A 20,816-nucleotide genomic window follows, 5' to 3' on the forward strand; every position below is an offset into this window, starting at 1 on the left:
TGTAACCCCCCGCACATCTGATTCCCACTGAAACCCACTGCACATCTGTTTCCCAGTGTACTCCCTCCGCACATCAGTTCCCCACTGTACCCCCCCACACACGTCTGTTTCCCACTGAACCCCCTAACACATTTGTTCCCCATTGGACCTCTCCGCACATCTGTTCCTCACTGTACCCCCACACACATCTGTTCCCTGCTGTACCCCCCCCCCCACACACACATCTGTTCCTCACTGTACCCCCAGCACACATCTGTTCCCCAATGCCCACCCACACATGTCTGTTTCCCACTGTACCCCACACAAATTCATTTCCTACTGTACCCCCACACATCTGTTCCCCACTGTACCCCCTACACACATCTGTTCCCCACTGTACCCCCTGCACACACCTGTTCCTCACTGTACACCCAGCACACATCTGTTCCCCACTGCCCCTCACCAGTCTGTTTCCCACTGCCCCCCCCATCTGTTTCTCACTGTATCGCCCACACACATCTGTTTCCCACTGTACCCCCTACACACATCTGTTTCCCACTGTACTCCCCCCGCACATCTGTTCCCCACTGTACCCCTCCCACATATCTATTCCTCACTGTACCCCCACACATCTGTTTTCCACTGTACCCCCGCACATTTGTTTCCCACTGTACCCCCCACAAATCTGTTTCCTACTGTACCCCCCGCACATCTGTTCCCCAGTATACCCCCTCCACACATCTGTTTCCCACTGTCCCTCCCACAAATCTGTTCCCCACTGTACCCCCCCACATCTGTTCCCCACTATATCCCTCCACACATCTGTTTCCCACTGTACCCCCACATGTCTGTTTCCTACTGTACACCCACACACACATCTGTTCCCCACTGTACTCCTTCCGCACATTTGTTTCCCACTGTACCTCCCCACACACATCTCTTCTCCACTGTACCCCCCCACTGCACATCTGTTTCCCACTGTACCCTCCACCACACATCTGTTCCCCATGATACTCCCACACACATCTGTTCCCCACTGTCCCTCCTCCACACATAGGTTTCCCACTGTCCCTCCCACACATCTGTTCCCCACTGTACCCCCCACACACACATCTGTTCCCCACTATAACCCCCACACATCTGTTTCCCACTGTACTGCCCAATATCTGTTTCCTACTGTACCCCCCACACATTTGCTCCCTGCTGTACCCCCACACACATATCTGTTCCTCACGGTACCCCCAGCACACATCTGTTCCCCACTGCCCCCCGCACATTTGTTTCTAACTGTATGTCCCCCACACATCTGTTCTCCAGTGCCCCCCACATCTGTTTCTCACTGTACCCCCTCCACACATCTGTTTCCCACTGTCCCTCCCTCCCACACATCTGTTCCCCACTGTACCCCCCCACGTCTGTTCCCCACTATATCCCCCACACATCTGTTTCCCACTGTACCCCCCAGATATCTGTTTCCTACTGTACCCCCACACATATCTGTTCCCCACTGTCCCCCCAACCACACATCTGTTTCTCACTGTACCCTCCACCACACATATGTTTTTCACTGTACTCCCCGGCACATCTGTTCCCCACGATACCCCCACACACATCTGTTTTCCACTGTCCCCCCTCCACACATCTGTTTCCCACTATCCCTCCTACACATCTGTTCCCCACTGTAACCCCCACACATCTGTTCCCCGCTATACCCCCCACATCTGTTTCCCACTGTACCCCCCACATATCTGTTTCCTATTGTACCCCCACACATCTGTTCCCCACTGTACCCCCCTATTGCACATCTGTTACTCACTGTACCTCCCACTGCATATTTGTTTCCCACTGTACCCCCCACCGCACATCTGTTCCCCACTATACTCCCCCACTGCACATCTGTTTCCCACTGTACTCCCCCCACACATCTGTTCCCCACTGTACCCCCCCCACACACATCTTTTTCCCTACTGTACCCCCCCACATACATCTGTTCCTCACTGTACTACACACACCAGGGGTGGACTGACCATTTGGAAAGTCAGGCACTGCCCGAGGGCCCGGGGTCAGTAGGGGGCCCCATGAGATGCCCCTGGTACCTTTTTCATAGGCTTTTTTGAGTTTGGGCAAAGAGACAGGGGGCCCATGATCCCCTATTGCCCAGGGGCCCCATGAGTTGTCTGTCCCCTGACACACACACACACACATATATCTGTTCCCCACTGTACACAATGCACTGCACAATAAAGTTGACAGCAGATTCAAAAATTTTAGTGCTCAGGTGGCTGGGCACAGTGTGATATTCTGCCTGTTCCCCCGCAACCTGTACTGACAGAGGTGGTGGCATCACTTGGAGGAGAGCGGTGCTGCTGTCTTACACGCAGGGCTTCCATTGCACCTGCCCAGTTCCCTGCATCATGCCGCACTTCCGGCCAGCTGCTCTTTGTCCCAGTCCCGGCTCTCTCTACCCTCCTGTTCTCACTGCTGCTGTTAGGGTTGCACTGTAGGCTGGAGGTGTGGGGGAGGAGAGAGGGCAAAACAGCCCAACTGGGAATGGTGGGGATGGAGGGGGTGAATTATACACAGAGCACAAGTGTTGGGGTTTGTCTTAACAGGTGCATTTTATCATCTCCCCCAAGCCTGACGCCATAAGGCAGTTGCTTATGCTGCTTTAAGGGCGCCAGCTCTGCCAATGGTGACAAAATGGTGAAGTCCAAAAGCATTGTACACTACAACAGCACTTTGTAATATGTCTCCCTGAGAGTTTGTTTTCTTTGCCTGTCTCTGTAATAGTAATGTTGTGCAAATGATAACAGGAGGCTGATATGAGAACAGATTCATGTTCTTATGCTAGCTTTATGTAAACATATTTAAGCCCTCAACTTAACCCTTTTTCTTCATGCAGCCTTGTCACACAGGAAAATGTTGCAGAGAGTGGTGCTCACAGTGGTGCTCACTTTGAACAAGCTGAGGTTAGAAGCTGATTGGATTCTATGCAGAAGGGAGTCTGATTTCGGACTCTCCAGCTTTAGTAAATAAACCCTTATGTGTTTACTGTTACCTTTTTATTGACATGATTCAGTAGTTTGGGTATGAGGAGCTTTAAATATAAGAAAAAAGGTCCAAACGGGGGACTATGTTAAATTGATGTTTCCTTTAATACAACATATTTTTCTAGGGAAGTTTAATAACTGAGTAATTATATTTCAAATTGAAGTTCTCTTAAAAAAAAATAAATCAATTTGAAAGTAAATGATACTGTAGGTATAAAAATCCTAAATACCTTATTTTAGGTAATACACAATTATGTTTCTCAAAATGAATACTGAACATAGTTTGGCCATTTTAGATAATTGCCAGGAACTTGACATCTATCACATAAAATATGGGCAACGATTGTGCTGATTAAAAGTAAGCAGAACCTCAAATTCAACTGGTGTTTGCAAATGCTTAATTTCGGTTATTGAGTAGCTTTTTGTGGACTGAAATTAGAAGCAATCAGTAATGAAACAAGTTTATCATGTAAATCATAATCTATTCAATGCACTGGGCAAGACTAACACATTAACACACATAAGAATTGGAAATGATAGGTTTCTGGTTGTCTGCATTATGGTTACACTGCAGTTTGAAAATTATTTTCTAATATTGCATTAGATAGAGAACTTTTTATTTTGTCAGCTGGTTCAAAGTTAAGCAATCAGATACAGGTTTTGGATTTTTTTTTAATGTTCCTTAGAAATATCAAAATAAATCCCCAATATATATTGTAGATGCCATCAGTATGTAAGGTTAAAAGGGTTTATTTTTTGCATGTTTTAGCTGAACAGGACTAAGCACTATTTGTACCTAAATTGGCAGCATACAAAATTGCAAAGCCAACTACCAAAACGAAAGGCCCTACCATATAAATTTGTATTTTATTGAACCAACATGCCTCATACAACCAGAGAGTATGCAGGCAGTTCCTGGAAGATGAAGGAATTGATCTCATTGAATGGCCCTTACACTCACCTGACCTAAATCCAATAGAACACCTCTGGGATATCATGTTTCAGTTCATCTGATGCTGCCAGGTTGCACCTCAGGCTGTCCAGGAGCTCAGTGATGCCCTGGTCCAGATCTGGGAGGAAATACCCCAGGACACCATCTGTCCTCTCATTAGAAGCATGCCATGACATTGTTAGGCATGCATACAAGCACGTGGGACCATGCAAACTACTGAGTACCATTTTGAGTTGCTGCAATGAAATTTCAGCAAAATGGATTAGCCCACTGCATAATTTTTTCACTTTGATTTTCAGGGTGTCTTTTAAATCGGTCCTCTGTATGTTGATCATTTTCATTTCCATCAAAGATGGGGCATCCTTATGTTCCTAACACATTACCCAGTCCATATAAGTATAGATATCCAGCAAGATATTTTCCCCATTGAGATTCATGTGTTTTCAGTGTTCGTTTAATTTTGTGTATTTTTGATGCTCCTCAGCAATAGTCAGATTTTTCTGTGTTCAATACATTGTAAAAGGTAACATCTCCTAATGTACAGCATCCTCTGTATTCCTTTAGAATTGCTTTGACATGTCAAAATAATACATCTTTCCAACAAAATATCCATACGAGGGCCAGTAATGATGTCATATGTTGTAAAAGTTTAATTTTTGTTGTTTTTGCTCATGCATTCTTGATTATCTCTCATTCATCATAATATGGGTGATACAGACACTAAAGGGTAAATGCACAAAGGTGAGTTTTATTTTTTATCTTATGGTAATTTATTAATCAATATCACATTTTTTGCAGAAATGGTTGTATAAAAATGTTTTCTTTAAAAGGTATTTTATCTCAAGAATACTTATACTATCCACACCTGGAATGGATACTCGTTCTGCTTTCCTAAATAGACAAGTAGTAAAAACACGCTTTAGGTAAAGTTGTCAGGAGAGAAAAATATTGGGGCAGCAAAGTTTAATATCATTCTGATAAAAGTAGTTGCCTGAATGTTATAGAGTAATGGCAATACTGACAGAGTAATAAGGTGGACATTTACAAACCTATAACGGGACAATTTTATGGTACGGTTTATAGAAACCCCAACTAGAAATTATGCCCTGCTGGACCTGTTAATCTCAAACATTGCAGAGCTTATTACTGATTTTCATATAAATGGTAGCAGTGACCATAACATGATTCCATTTAATGTTAGCTGTAAAATACAAGCACTTACTGGAAAAATAAAAACACTTAACTTTAGCAAATTTTCCAAGGCTGAGGACTGCTCTCCAGACTGGGAGGGAATAATGGCATCGAAGAACACAGAACAGAAATGGGAATTCTTCAAAATGACTGTATGTAAACACACTGCAAAAAACAAACTTGGCTCACATTTAAAGTTGAAAAAGCTATAAATATTAAGAAAATAGCATTTAAGAATATTAAAAGGAAGAAACACTTTAAAATTTACAGATAATATAACAGGGATTGTTAAAAGGAAATCAAAACCACAAAAATTCAAAACGAACAACAGGTTACAAAAGAGAATAAGACAAACTCCCAAGGATTCTTCAAACATATTACCGGTAATAGTAAAAAGGTCAGATATGAACATGTAGACCCTTTACAAGATAATTTTGAGTTTGTGACTTGGGACAAAGAGAAGGCAAGATTATTAAATATCTTCTTCCGCTTTGTGTATACAAAGGAAAATGGGGGAGCTCAAATCCTTAATGGGGATAATATTAGAATAGCCCTAAATGAGCTACAATGGCTTAACCACTTCAATACCAGGCACTTTTACCCCCATCCTGCCCAGGCCAATTTTCAATTTTCAGCGTCTCACACTTTGAATGACAATTGCGCGGTCATGCAACACTGTACCCAAACTAAATTGCTATCATATTTTTCACAGAACTAGAGCTTTCATTTGGTGGGGTTTTTATTTTTTGCTAAATTAACAACATAAGGCCAGTGTGGTGCCCATATTTGAAAAAGGGATCTAAGTCTTTACCAAGGTACTACAAACCAGTTTGTTTAACTTACTGTATATTGTCAGAAAGAGACTTGAGAGTCTAAAAAAAACAGAGTAGAGTTTTTGCTAGAAAACCATACTTTAACCGCCTCCTGCCCGCCATATAAGGTAATGACAAGCGCAAGGTGGTTCTCTCATTCAGGGAGGACATCATATGACGTCCTCCCACTCTAACCGCACATGTGCAGCTCCGGGGGCGTGCAGCGCGGTGATATTGGACACAGTGGATCACCGATCAATGGAAAGAGCCGAAGATGTCGGCTCGGTCATGTGATTAGCTGTGTCCAATCACAGCTGATCGCATGTAAATAGGAAAATGCCGCTTATCGGCACTTCTCTCCTCACGAGCTGTCACGCTGACAGCTCGTTAGGAGTGGAGAGTCGGTAATTTGCATCTCTCAGAGGGGACATGTACACTGATCATCAGGGCACTGATGATCAGTGTGCCAAGATGATCAGTGTAGCCCCAGAAGTGCCACCTGTCAGTGTCCATCAATGCCAGCTGTCAGTGCCCATCAATGCCAAAACCGGCACATTGAACTCACATTGAAATACAGCCTCTTCCTCTCCCCTGCATGGGTAAACTGCATTCATGTGGTACTTCCTGGGATTTTCAAGATGGCGTCCCGTACCGGAAGTGCGTCACTTCAAAACCGGAAGCTGCGTATCGGCATACCTACGCGTTACGTCACGTGGTCTCGTGACTTCCTCGGGGTAAGTCACCCGAAGAAGTCAAGAGACCACGTGACGTAACGTGTAGGTACGCCGATACGCAGCTTCCGGTTTTGAAGTGACGCACTTCCGGTACGGGACGCCATCTTGAAACTCCCAGGAAGTACCACATGAATGCAGTTTACCCATGCAGGGGAGAGGAAGAGGCTGTATTTCAATGTGAGTAACTTCTACTTATAAATAAACGCCTGCAAGCTTGATTTACTACACTATGGAGGATCTCTTTTTTTGCTCACTAATATGAGAGTGAGATTTCTCAGAAATACTGCCTAAAAGACCTCATAGGTCACAGAGGAGAAAAGGTGGAGGAGGCATAATAGGAGAACTAAGGAGGTTTACCAGACGGAATTGTTGAGGATCCAGGGTGATCCTGAAAGCTCTGTGGCCCCTAGGGGTCGTAGAAAGGAGGTGAGGAGGCACTGCAGCTGGAGTGGAAAAGCGTGTTGGCACTTACGCGATTGAGCACTAATTGCACATTGCATGAAGTATGCAGCGTCACGGAATTATTTTATTGGACTTATATATTTATGTGTTTGTTCATTTATGAGATATGAAGTGGCACTATCACGTTATTTATGCTTGTGATTTTTATTTTACTATTAATGGTTGGCACAGGAATGGGGCACTAAGATAATTTGGTCACCTTAAGATGTGTTAAAATTTTCACATTTTATATATTTTCATTTTTATACTTTTATTTTAAGTATTTCACATGTAGGTGTTTTGGGCTTTTTTAAGCCTAGGAAGTAGTATTTATAGTGATTGAGTTTGTTAGCGCTGCACTATTGTTTATTATTCATTTCTTACCTAATGTTTTCAAAAATTTAGGAAAAAAATGAAAATGTATTTTTTTATGCAACGTTCACAATTATTAAGATACTTCTAATACACACCATAGGAAAACTTAGAATTACACCCCAAAACACAATTTTCTACACCTCCAGTGTATGATAATACCACATGCATGAGATAATTTCACAGCCTACTCATATAGAGGGGCCCTGTTTTGGCAATGATGAGACAGGAGGTGAAGGGAAATATTCCCAACAGGACACAGATGGCAAAAAAACTGACAGGGATTCTAACCCTGCATTACTCTATTCAAAATTAAAAATAAACTTTTGCTGTAGTTACACTTTAAAGTAATTTGTGCTGTGATATTTGCAAAGTCATTGCTATATCTTTGGACAGGTCTGTTTTGTCTTGTTAGAAAACAGCCATTGTCTTGAAAGTATCACTCTGGTATCCATCTATCAGACTTTCAAATTGATGAAACCCCTCTCTGCACCTATGTAAGAATACTTGTCTATTCCTAATCCGATTCTGAAAGATATCTCTAAAAATTATTTTGAAAAAGTAAACTATTGCCACTACATATGACATACGTCCCCCTAACAAGAGATTAGACCATTATGATATGCATGTACATTGTATTTTGTTTGGAGTGATTGGGGGTTTTTTTTGCAGAAAAAGATGTATATGCTTGTATATACACAAAAATGTCTCTAAATGTCTTGCAAAATGACAAGAGAAAATAGATATGTTTTACCACATGTGATGGGGTGGATTTACTACGTACATGTAATGGAGTGGATTTGCTAAATGTATTGGGGTGGATTTACTAAAGGCACAAGACTGAGTACTTTGCAAGTGCAGTTGCTCCAGAGCTTAGAAAATGAGGGAAAGCTTGACTGACTTCCATCATCCAACCATGTGTAAGCAAATATGCATTTTTTTTTAAATTTACCTTCCATGTGATTGGGTATCCTTTGCAAAGTAAAGCTTTACTTCATAGAAACCTATATATGAAAAACACAGACTCATTGGGTTTAATTTACTTAAAGTATAACTAAAGTCAAAAGTTTTTTGTTAATTTTGGACAGAGTGGAGATGGATTAGAACACAAGGCTTTTTTTTTTTGCCGTCTGTGTCCACATTAGGAAGAGTCACCCTCACGTTTTGTCCTGTTTACCATTATCAATAAAAGTGAAAATGAAAGAAAATCCCACATTTTTGATTGTCCCCAAAAAAGTAATAGAGGGGATATCTTGCAATGAGGACACTTGTTCTGCTTACCTGGGGGTCCCAAGGGATTCCTTTAATTTGCATGGATTTCCTCTCACTTCCTGATTTGGCTACAGGACAGGAAGTGAAGGTAAATCTCCCCAATGGGACACAGATAGCAAAGAAAAAAAAAAAAAGTAACAGTTATAACCCTCCCTTACTCTATCCAAAAAAAAAGTTGTGCATATAGTTCTACTTTAAGGCAAATAGACTGTGCACTTTGCAAACTGCTCCAGAACTTAGTAAATTATTATTATTGTTATTATAATACAGGATTTATATAGCGTCAACAGTTTGTGCAGCGCTTTACAGTGTGAGGGCAAAGAGTACAGTTACAATACAATTGAATACAGGAGGAATCAAAGGGCCCTGCTTGACAGAGCTTACAATCTAAAAGGGGAGAGTCAAGTGATACAAAAGGTAATAACTGAGGAGGATGTGCTGATAGAGAAAATACGTGTACAGTTGTTAGGTGGAGGCAGGATAGGCTTCTTTGAAGAGAAACGTTTTCAGGAACTGCCTAAAAGTGGACAGAGTAGGAGATAGACAGATTGGGGTAGGGTATTCCATAGGATGGGAGAGGCTCGGGAGAAGTCCTGCAGGTGAACATGTGTAGAGGTAACAAGGGATCTAGAGAGCAGAAGGTCTTGGGAGGAACAAAGGGAGTTGTAGTAAGCGAGGCAAGAGGTAACCTGGGAGTGAATTAGGAGTTTTGTGGTGTCATTGGTTAGGAAGGGGTGTAATTTTGGAGATGATGTGGAGGTTGAGATGGCAAGCTTTGGAAAGTGATTGGATGTGGGGCCAAAAGGAGAGTTCAGAGTCCAGGATTACACCTAGCACCCTGGCATGCGGGGACGGGTTGATGGTTGTGCCATTGATCTTGACAGAGAAGTCAGGGAAAGGGGCACATGGGGAAGAGAATATTAGGAGATCGGTTTTTGATAGATTGAGTTTAAGGAAGTGGTGTGGCATCCAGGCTGATATGTCGGTCAGTAAGTTAGTGATACTTGAGGAGACTGATTTTGTGAGCTGAGGAGTAGAGAGATAGATTTGGGTGTAGAAATGATATTGAAAACCATGGGAGGCTATCAGCTGACCCAGGGAGGAGGTGTAGATTGAGAATAGGAGAGGTCCAAGAACAGAACCTTGGGAAACCCCAACAGAAAAAAGAAAAGGAGAGGAGGAAGTAGAATTGTAAGTGACACTGAAGGTGCAGTGGGATAGGTAGGATGAAAACCAACAAAAAGTATAGTCACAGATACCAAGGGAGTAAAGTTTTTTGAGGAGGAGTGGTCAACCATGTCAAAGGCAGCCTAGAGTTCCAGAAGTAGGAGTACAGATAGTGTACATTGGTTTTTGCTGTTAGTAAATCGTTTGTGAGTTTTAGGAGAGCAGTTTCTGTGGAGTGTTGAGGGCAAAATCCAGACTGAAGGGGCTCAAAATGGGTATTCTTGATGAGGTGGTTGTTCAATTGGTTATAGACCAGGCATTCAAGGAGTTTGGAGGAAAAGGGGAGCAAGGAGATGGGGCATAGGTTGTTAAGATTGGGGGGTCCAAGGATAGCTTTTTAAGTATGGGGATGACTAGAGCACGTTTTAGAGTGTTGGGAAAGGTACCAGAAGAGAGGGAAAGATTAAATATGAGAGTTAGAGAGTGTAGGATAGAGCCAGAGGGTGACCACAGTATTTGAGAGGGAATAGGGTGCAGCAAACAGGTGGTTAGGTGGGCATTAGAAAGAAGTTTAGCAATCTCAATTGTAGTAGCAGGGTTGAATACCGGTAGTATTGAGTGAACCTGTCGACATGGGGTGTTAAGTGAGGGAGTTACCTGTAGAGTGGAAATTTCATTACGTTTCATTTCATTTTATGAAGTGATTGTCGATCTGCTGGGCAGTGAGTGAGTTAGTGGGTGGGGGAAAGGACAAAGAAGAGAGTTAAAGGTAGAGAAGAGTTGACGAGCACTGGATGAGAAGGTGTTAATCAGAGTGATAAAATAGGTCTGCTTGGCAGTGTGGAGGCAAGAGTAGTATTTTTGGAGGGCAGTTTTATATTGGTTGAAGACTTTGTGAGACTTAGTCTTATGCCACAGATGCTCAAAAGCACGGCTGCATTATATGAGCCTTCTGGTATTGTCTATTTATCAGGGTTGTGGTGGTCAGATCTGATTCTGTGTGTAGTCAGAGGGGCAAGCTCATCCAGGGCAGAGTACGGGGATCTATTGTAGACAGCAGTGGCTAGATTGGGGCAGGAGAGGGTGAGATATTGTCATAAAGGTAGGAGGATACAGGGCCAAGGGTGTTGCCTTCAGAATGAGTAGAAGTATGTACCCATTGCTTCAGGTCAAATGAGGAGGTTAGACTAAGAAGTTTAGAAGTAGCAGGAGTTTTAGTATTATCAGGGATGTTGAAGTCGCCGAGAATCATCATTGAAATTTCAGAAGAGGGTAAGCAGGCAGAGACGTCATCAAGGAAAGTTGATAATGGTCCAGGGGGCCAGTAGATGAAAGCAATTCTTAAAGAAATTGGAGAAAATAAATGTACACAAAGCTTCAAATGATGAGAGGGACAGAGAGGGAGGAGAGTGAAGAACTGAAAGGTGCTCTGTTGGAATAGGAGGATTCCCACTCCACCTCCCTCGCATCCACTGGGTCTAGGGGAGTCCAGAGAAGACCACCGTTGGAGAGGGAAGCAGGAGAAGCAGTGTCAGATTCATGAAGTCAGGTTTAGGTGACAGCAAGTAGATGAAAGGACAAAGAGGTCTCGAACAGAGGTGAGTTGGTTACAGATAGAGCGAGTGAGAAGAGGAATGGAGACTAAATTGTGTTGAATGTGGCTGCTGCCAGAGGGCACAGGGTGATGGATGCATTGGTTACAATTAAATAAAGGAGGTCCATGGTTTGGGGATATGTCTCCAGAGGTTAAGAGAAGCAGAAGGGTGAGAGAGGTAAGATGAGAGTGTGATTTACTGTATATGAGGGGACATTCCTCAGTATCCTGTGGGTTTTATTAGCATGTGGGTTTAGAATTAGGAAGAGATGATGAGTGCAGTGATAAGAGGAGGACAGAGGTGAAGGAAACAGAGTTTGAGGAGAGAGGACACAACTGTGAAAAGGAAAGGTAGAGAGTGCATGTTACAGAGAAGGAGAGCTGAATGGGGAACACGAGGTAACCTGCAGTCTGAAGTTTTACAAAGTATCTTGCTGTAGATTTTCACTTTGTGCAAATGCTGAAGTGCAAGAGCAGAAGTGCCACTTAATTAACAAACCCCACTTTATTGGAAGAACCCCAACATGCACCACCCTGGCATATGCCCACCAGCATGTGCCTCCCCCATAGAGGTGATCTAGATTTGTACTGTGGTGGGTGGGTGTGGAGTTTCCCAACAAATCAATCAGAAGTTAATTTAAGGCACACAGCTAGCAGAGCAATTCTTTTACACCACAAACAAACTGCAAGAGGACCAAGAGAGCAGAGTTGTAAAGATTAAGTTCAGTCATAATTTAGGTAAGAAATGTCTTTACAAAACAACGCAATAATGTGATCAGGGCTACAGATGGATATGAAGCAGCAGTAACATAAATGCAGATTTAAATCTTAAGGCAGAGAAGAGATGTCCAGATGAGCAAGAGCAGATGTGCCACTTAATGAATGAACCCCACTTTATTGGAAGAATCCCAACACGCACCACCCTGGCATGTGAGAGAACTGATCCAAAAAGGCAGAGACTACTCAAAATTGGCTATTATATTTTTACATTCCTTAAATACCGCATGCCTGGACCACTACTTATTTAACTCATGCATTTATTATTTATTTCCTTTTGTGAATTAACTTTAACTTAACAGTTTTATGTGGTATTTACAGAGCGTTTGGGGAGTTTTGAGGTAAACGTTGCATAAGGTGACAGTGAATTGACATTTTCAGCATTGCATGCAATATTTAGGAAAAATATCTCAGATCACCTAAATAGTGCATGCGATGTGCTTTAGTGAATAGAGCCCAGTGTATCTTGTGTATCGCACAAATCAACCAGTTTGAATAAAACCAATGTACTATAATGGTCGCCTCTTAACTAGTGGTCAGGGAATGTAACTTAGTATAGCATCACCCATAGCAGTCCCAGTTCCTATAAGCCAAGCAAGCCTAGCCTATTGTTATGTGGCTGCCCCCAGGAATGTTATGCTCACTTACCAGGAAGTCCCGGAGGCTGAAAAAAGGAAAAGAAAAAGAGCCCCTGTGGTTCCAGGAGTGCAGTGTCTCACAGGAACAAAGTCAGCCAGATGTGCAGATGGGTCAGTTCAGGCTGCCGGCAGAGACATGATCAGCAAATAGGCAAAGGTCCAGGCAACAGGCAGAAAAGTGGTCAATAAACAACCCAGGGTCAGTACAGGTGGCAGGAAGAGAGAACACTGCACTGGTTTGGCGGTGAACATTGTTGCTGGCTGCACTGGTCTGGTGACACTGGGGACTAGTGTGGAAACAATCAGGGACACCTTTGCTGGCTTACACTGGTGTGGCGGTGATCAGGAACAATATAGCTGGTGTGACAGGGATTAGAGAGAATATGACCGGTGTGGCGGTGATCAAAAACACTGTAACTGATGTGGTGCTGATCAGGGAAAACATGACCTGTGTGGCAGTGATTAGGGACAAAATGACTGGTGTGGCGGTGATTAGGGACAAAATGGCTGGTGTGGCGGTGATTAGGGACAAAATGACTGGTGTGGTGGTGATTAGGGACAAAATGACTGGTGTGGCAGTGATTAGGGACAAAATGGCTAGTGTGGTGGTGATTGGGGACAATGAGTGGGTGGCAGGGATTCGGAACACTGACTTGTCTGGTGACATTGTACTGCTGTTGTCAGGGCTCCGGGTATGACCAGAGGTATGTGAACTGATGCAGGGAAACGCAGACTTCAGATATGTTATAAACAATGTAATTTATTAATACTAACAATACATAAACGCAGTGCAATACAGAGGCAGAGGCACATCGGGCTGGACTCCGGGCAGCGGCACATCGGGCTGGACTCTGGGCAGCGGCACATCGGGCTGGACTCCGGGCAGCGGCACATCGGGCTGGAGCGGCAGGCACAGGGCCCCCAGGAGGAGCGGCAGGCACAGGGCCCCCAGGTGGGGCGGTGGGCCCGCAGGCCGAGCGGCGGGCGCCGGGCCCCCATGCGGAGTGGCGGGCCCTCAGGCAGAGCGGCGGGCACTGGGCCCCCAGGAGGGGTGGCAGGCACCGGCCCTCCGGGCGGAGCGGCAGGCATCGGGCCCCCAGGCGGAGCGGCGGGCGCCGGGCCCCCAGGCGGAGCGGCGGGCGCCGGACCCCCAGGAGGGGCAGCGGGCACCGGGCCCCCAGGCGGAGCGGCGGGCACCGGGTCATCAGGCACGACAGTGGGTTCCGAGTCCACTGGCATGACCGCGGGCACTGGGTCAGACATTGGATCGTCTGGCTCGACAGCGGGCATCGGGTCACCAGGCATCAGGTCATTTGGCTCGACAGCGGGCACCGCGTCATCTGGCAAGGCAGTGGGCACTGAGTCACCAGGCACGGCAGTGGGCTCTGAGTCAATTGGCACGACAGCGGGCACTGGGTCATCAGGTACTGGATCGTCTGGCTTGACAGCAGGCACCGGGTCATCTGGCGCTAGATCGTCTGGCTTGACAGCGGGCATCGGGTCACCAGGCATGACAGCGGGCACTAGGTCATCAGGCATTGGATCGTCTGGCTCGACAGCGGGCATCGGGTCACCAGGCATGACAGCGGGCACTGGGTCATCAGGCATTGGATTGTCTGGCTCGACAGCGGGCATCGGGTCACCAGGTATGACAGCGGCACTGGGTCACCAGGCATCAGGTCATTTGGCTCGCCAACGGGCACCGCATCATCTGGCAAGGCAGTGGGCACCGAGTCACCAGGCACAACAGTGGGCTCCGAGTCAACTGGCATGACCGCGGGCACTGGGTCATCAGGCGTTGGATTGTCTGGCTCGACAGCAGGCATCGGGTCACCAGGCATGGCAGCGGGCACCGGGTCATCAGGTACCGGATCGTCTTGATTGACAGCGGGCACCGGGTCATCTGGCGTTGGATCGTCTGGCTCGACAGCGGGCATCGGGTCACCAGGTATGACAGCGGGCACTGGGTCACCAGGCATCAGGTCATTTGGCTCGCCAACGGGCACCGCGTCATCTGGCAAGGCAGTGGGCACCGAGTTACCAGGCACGACAGTGGGCTCTGAGTCAACTGGCATGACCGCGGGCACTGGGTCAGACACCGGATCGTCTGGTTCGACAGCAGGCATCGGGTCACCAGGCATCAGGTCATTTGGCTTGACAGTGGGCATCGGGTCACCAGGCATGACAGCAGGCACTGGGTCATCAGGTACCGGATCGTGTGGATCGACAGCGGGCACCGGGTCATCAGGCATTGGATCGTCTGGCTCGACAGCAGGCATCGGGTCACCAGGCATGGCAGCGGGCACCGGGTCATCAGGTACCGGATCATCTGGATCGACAGCGGGCACTGGGTCATTTGGCGTTGGATCGTCTAGCTCAACAGCGGGCATCGGGCCACCAGGCATGACAGCGGGCACTGGGTCATCAGGCATTGGATCGTCTGGCTCGACAGCGGGCATCGGGTCACCAGGCATCAGGTCATTTGGCTCGACAGCGGGCACCGCGTCATCTGGCAAGGCAGTGGGCACCGAGTCACCAGGCACGACAATGGGCTCTGAGTCAATTGGCACGACAGCGGGCACCGGGTCATCAGGTACCGGATCGTCTGGCTTGACAGCAGGCACCGGGTCATCTGGCACTGGATCGTCTGGCTCGACAGCGGGCATCGGGTCACCAGGCATGACAGCGGGCACTGGGTCATCAGGCATTGGATCGTCTGGCTCGACAGCGGGCATCGGGTCACCAGGCATGACAGCGGGCACCGGGTCATCAGGTACCGGATCGTCTGGATCGACAGCGGGCACCGGGTCATCTGGCGTTGGATCGTTTGGCTCGGCTGCGGGCACCAACTCATCTGGCAAGACAGTGGGCTCCGAGTCACCTGACAAGACAGCGGGCACCGAGTCACCTGGCATAATAGGATCATCAGGCTGGATCAGTTCATCAGGCTGGGTAGAGGCATCAGGCTGGGTAAAGACATCAGGCTGAATTGTGGGCACCGAGGCACCAGGCTGAACCACGGAAGGCAGGCTCTCAGCCGGCAGGCTCACCGGTTTGGATACTGGCAGGATGGTACTGGTTGGAAAGAATTTTCGCTTTTTTCTGGTTTTAACTACTGGAGCACTGCAAGTAAACGCAGGTCTGCAAACGAATGGAGCAGCTGAGGACAGAGAAGAGCTGGAAGATGGAACAGAGGAGGGAGCAGTTGCTACAGAGGACTTCTTTACAGGGTTAAAGAAAGGATAGGTGCAGCGAGTGGGAGCAGAGGACTGGTATGTGGTAGTTAGCAGAGTATACTGGGCCGTCACTGGGGGTGCTGTCGGGGATGTAGGAAGAGTGCCTTGAGTGGAGGAATGACGTTGTAAGCTGACTGAGGCTGGGTGCAACAAGTCTGACCATGTCTGCAGTATGGGTTGAACAAAGCTCAGCTTACACAAAGCCTGTCTGGTCAATGACTGCACTGCGTTTATACAATCCCTTAATACCTGTGGTGAACATGCAGCATAATGCTCCAAGAAGCAATCCACATCATCCTCTAATAACCATACCAGGGACTCTACCTGGTCTGCACTAAATGGTGGCAAAAAGTCATTCCTGCTTTCAGGGGTACCAGATGAAGCCAACTCTACACAAACCTGAATCAAAGGTTGCACCTCAGAGAACTCTGTGCCCTGATCTACTAGAACATGAGCGATCCGTATACATTCTAGCAGTTGATCCCGGGTATACTCCCTCAGAGTCTGATAAGCATATTCTCTGTCATCAAAAACCAGCAGCGACAAATACACAACCTCATCAAGATCCATCCTTCCCAGCAACAAGCCAAGATGGCTTCCCTGTGCAGCCACTTCTGGTCAGGATTGGCCTTGGTGTAATGTCAGGGCTCCAGGTATGACCAGAGGTATGTGAACTGACGCAGGGAAACGCAGGCTTCAGATATGTTATAAACAATGTAATTTATTAATACTAACAATACATAAACGCAGTGCAATACGAAAACATAACACAGTGCAAACGAACCAAACCACCCACAGATAACAATACATACAATGCAAGCGAGTCAGGCAGGCCGGGTCAATATCAATAGGGCAGGTAGGAACAGGAGGAGCAGGCAGAGAGTAGTCAGGTCACGAGCCGGGTACAGCAACTAATGGGCAGGTAGGTACAGGGGGTCAGGCAGAGAATGGTCGGGGTCACAAGCCAGGGATCAAACAGGAGAAGTCAGCAGAGGTCCTGATCAGGCAGGGTCGGCAGCGAGTCAGTCAGGCAGGAACAGGAACAGGAATGCAGGTAACAAGATACAGGGGCCCATAGAAAAACACACACCAAGGCACAGACTGCAGGTCTGGCCATCCCTTAAATACACCTGCAATCAGCCTCAGGTGTTTTGGCTGACTGCAGGGTTCAGTCTCTGATTGCTGAGAGCACCCGCTGGCCAGCCCTGGTACTGCAGCCCACAAGGCAGGTGAGTCCCACCATTATTGGCAAGTCCATTCCTGACAGCTGTGATGGTGATCACAGAGAATGGCTGGTGACACTGATATACACCATTGTACATTATCAACACCACAGTGGTACAATATCACCATAGTAACACTGCACTTGCTCTGGTGACAGTATGTAAAAAAAATATATATAAATATATATATCATACTGCAGGGCTTAAAATTTCCACTCGCCTGCTCGCATTTGCCGAGTGGAAATAACATGGGGGCGAGTGTTATTGTTGGCTTCTCTTTGCCCATTACTGACCGCTTGTCATGTACCGCCTGACGGTATCTCTAGCTACCCACTGGACAGAATTCTCCAGGTCGCAGGGTCTAAGTCCCAGTCTGCTTATTCACCAGGGCTCCTGATGGTGGGGATGGACTTGGAGCAGACTGTGACCAGGTTGCAGCCCCTGAGTGCACCTGCCTGTGGTAGAGGGAACCGCCAGAGGTATGTACTGGAAGAGAGCCTGATGTTAAGAGCCAGATATACCTGGGCAGCAGTGACCGGATCCGTGCAGGATGGATGGATGGCAGGGTAGTGTAGCGTAGTCAGACGGGCCGGGTCGGTAACAGCGGAGACAGAACAGTACAGAGCAGCAGACAGAGAGTAGTCGGGTCACAAGCCAGGTCCAGCAACAGGAGGTCAGATAATCAGGGGTATGCAGGAGAGTACTCAAACGAGCCAGGGGTCAGAGCAGGAGATGGTCAGCAAAGGTCATAACCAAGCAGGGTCGGCAACAAGGTCAATCAGCAGGCAAAACGAGCAGGAACAGATAATGAAGACCATACGGCAATTTGAGTCTGTGTAGGGCTGGTTTAAATAGTGCACCCTGCACTGTCATTGGTGCCAGGTGCGTGTCCGTGATCGCGAGTGCGCATGCGCGGCCGTTGCAGTGGCTGCCTAGGTCCTAGCACCCGCCGGTTAGAGTGTATTGCCGTTCTGCGCATGCGCAGACCCGCACGCTGCCGCGATCCCTGACACCCCTCCTGCACCTTCTATCACTCCCTTTTCTTTTACCTATCAACTGTACTGTATGAGGTTCTCCCGCCTCCCCCAGTACTTGTGTCCTGTGGCTCGTTAGCTGTCTGTATCCGATGGCCACTCTGGCGTCAGATGTTGCTATGGTGATGTTGGGAGCATGTGCACCCCCTCACACAGTCTTCTCTCTGCTCTCGGGACCGGAAGACAGAATTACCGGGATCCCAGAGAATGGGGATGGACTGGAGGTGCAGGCAGCCAGGGACCGCTCCATCTCACATCACACAGATTCGCTGGAAAGAGTAGAGCACCTCCTGTCCTCACCAAGAGCAATACCAGATCCTGTCTGCTGCTAGCTATCATGCACATCCTGCTGGCATGGAAGGTATCGTACTGAGCATCACACACACCTTATCACACACAGCAGAGGGGTACTAGGACAAGGAGGCACAGGAGGAACTGCAGACAGGGACAGGCTAGGGGTCTCTCACACCCCCCTCTCTATGACTCCCCTCCCTCTCTCTCACCCCCTCTCTCTCTTTCTCACCCCCCTCTCTCTCTTTTTCACCCCCTCTCTCTGACCCCCCTCCCTCTCTAACACCTCCCTCTCCCTTTCTCACCCCCTCTCTCTGACCTCCCTCCCTCTCTCTTTACCCCCTCTCTCTCTTTCTCAGCCCTTCTCTCTGACCCCCTCCCTCTCTCACCTACCCCCTCTCTCTTTCTCACCTCCTCTCTCTGACCCCCTCTCTCTCTCTTACCCCCCCCTCACCCCTCTTTTTTTATTGATGTGCCTGGATTTCAGTCCATGGACACCTCCACCCTTAACCGAAAGTCCAAGGACCTCGGTGTATCCACCACCATGCAATAGTTCTACTTCATTCCTCCACTGAAGCATGCAGCATGTATGATTGTGGAGATGCTGAGATTCCCTGGATTCTCAGTTAAGGCTGGAGGTGTGCACACTTCAGTGTAGGAGGAATGAAATGGGGTTATTGCATGGTGGTGGAGACTCCAAGGTTCCCTGGATTTAACTGGGATTAGTAGTGCCTTAACTTTAGTTCCAGTGGAAAGAATAACACATCAGCGTTTGCATCAGTGGGAGAAATTATACCCTGTCATCGGTATCAGTAAACAGAACAATGCACCATACTTGGTGCCAGTGGGAGGAATAGTGTCCCATGCTTAGTGTCAGTGGAAGGAATAGTACCCCATGCTTGGTGTCAGAGGGAGGAATAGTGCCCCATGATTGGTGCCAGTGGAAGGAATAGTACCCCATGATTGGTGCCAATGGGAGGAATAGTGCCCCATCATTAGTGTCAGGAATAGTGCCCCATCATTGGTATCAGTGGGAGGAATAACGCCCCATCATTGGTGCCAGTGGGAGAAATAGTGCCCCATCATTGGTGTCTGTGGAAGGAGTAGTGCCCCATCATTGGTGTCAGTGGGAGGAATAGTGCCCCATCATTGATGTCAGTGGGAGGAATAGTACCCCATGATTGGTGCCAATGGGAGGAATAGTGCCCCATCATTAGTGTCAGTGGGAGGAATAGTGCCCCATCATTGGTATCAGTGGGAGGAATAACGCCCCATCATTGGTGCTAGTGGGAGAAATAGTGCCCCATCATTGGTGTCTGTGGAAGGAGTAGTGCCCCATCATTGGTGTCAGTGGGAGGAATAGTGCCCCATCATTGATGTCAGTGGGAGGAATAGTACCCCCATAACATAGCTTTATTATGTCAGTTTAAAAATAACAGCAGTAGCTTAATAACAATAGGGTGCAATAAGGCTTAGATTCTAAGCCTTATTGCACCCTATTGCTATTAAACTATTGCTGTTATGTCTAAATTGACATAATAAAGCTATGTTATAATTGCAGTTTTTTATATTTTGAACTCTTTAATCTAAAGAAAAATGTAATTTCATAAGCTTTAAGGGGGCATGGTTGGGGGCAGGGCTGGGGCAGGTTGGGGGATGGACGGGGGGGTGGAGTTGGAGGCGGACCTGGGCAAGGTTGGGTGGGGCAACTGGTGGAGAGTAAGGTTTGTGCCTGGCTAGTAGGTCTAGACTCAAAATTTTAAGCCCTGTTTACTGTATATTCTTACATTTTTGAGCACCCTCTATTTTTGCTGTGATTTGGTATAGATTTATTGACAATATTTTTGCCATATGGGGGGGAGACATTGAGTCCTTAAAGAGGTTTGATTCATACTTCAACAGTAACATACCAGAACAATTCAACATACACTGTAATGAAAAATGTATCCTTTTTCTAGATGTTAGGGTTTATAGGAAAAATTAAATTGAGACAGATTTATGTGAAGCTGAAAGACAGTAATCAGTTATTATTATATTCTAGCTGTCACCCGCC

This window comes from Staurois parvus, unplaced genomic scaffold, assembly GCF_062004578.1.
Source record: "Staurois parvus isolate SC_StPar_1 unplaced genomic scaffold, SC_StPar_1.0 ptg000287l, whole genome shotgun sequence".
Lineage (NCBI taxonomy): Eukaryota > Metazoa > Chordata > Amphibia > Anura > Ranidae > Staurois > Staurois parvus.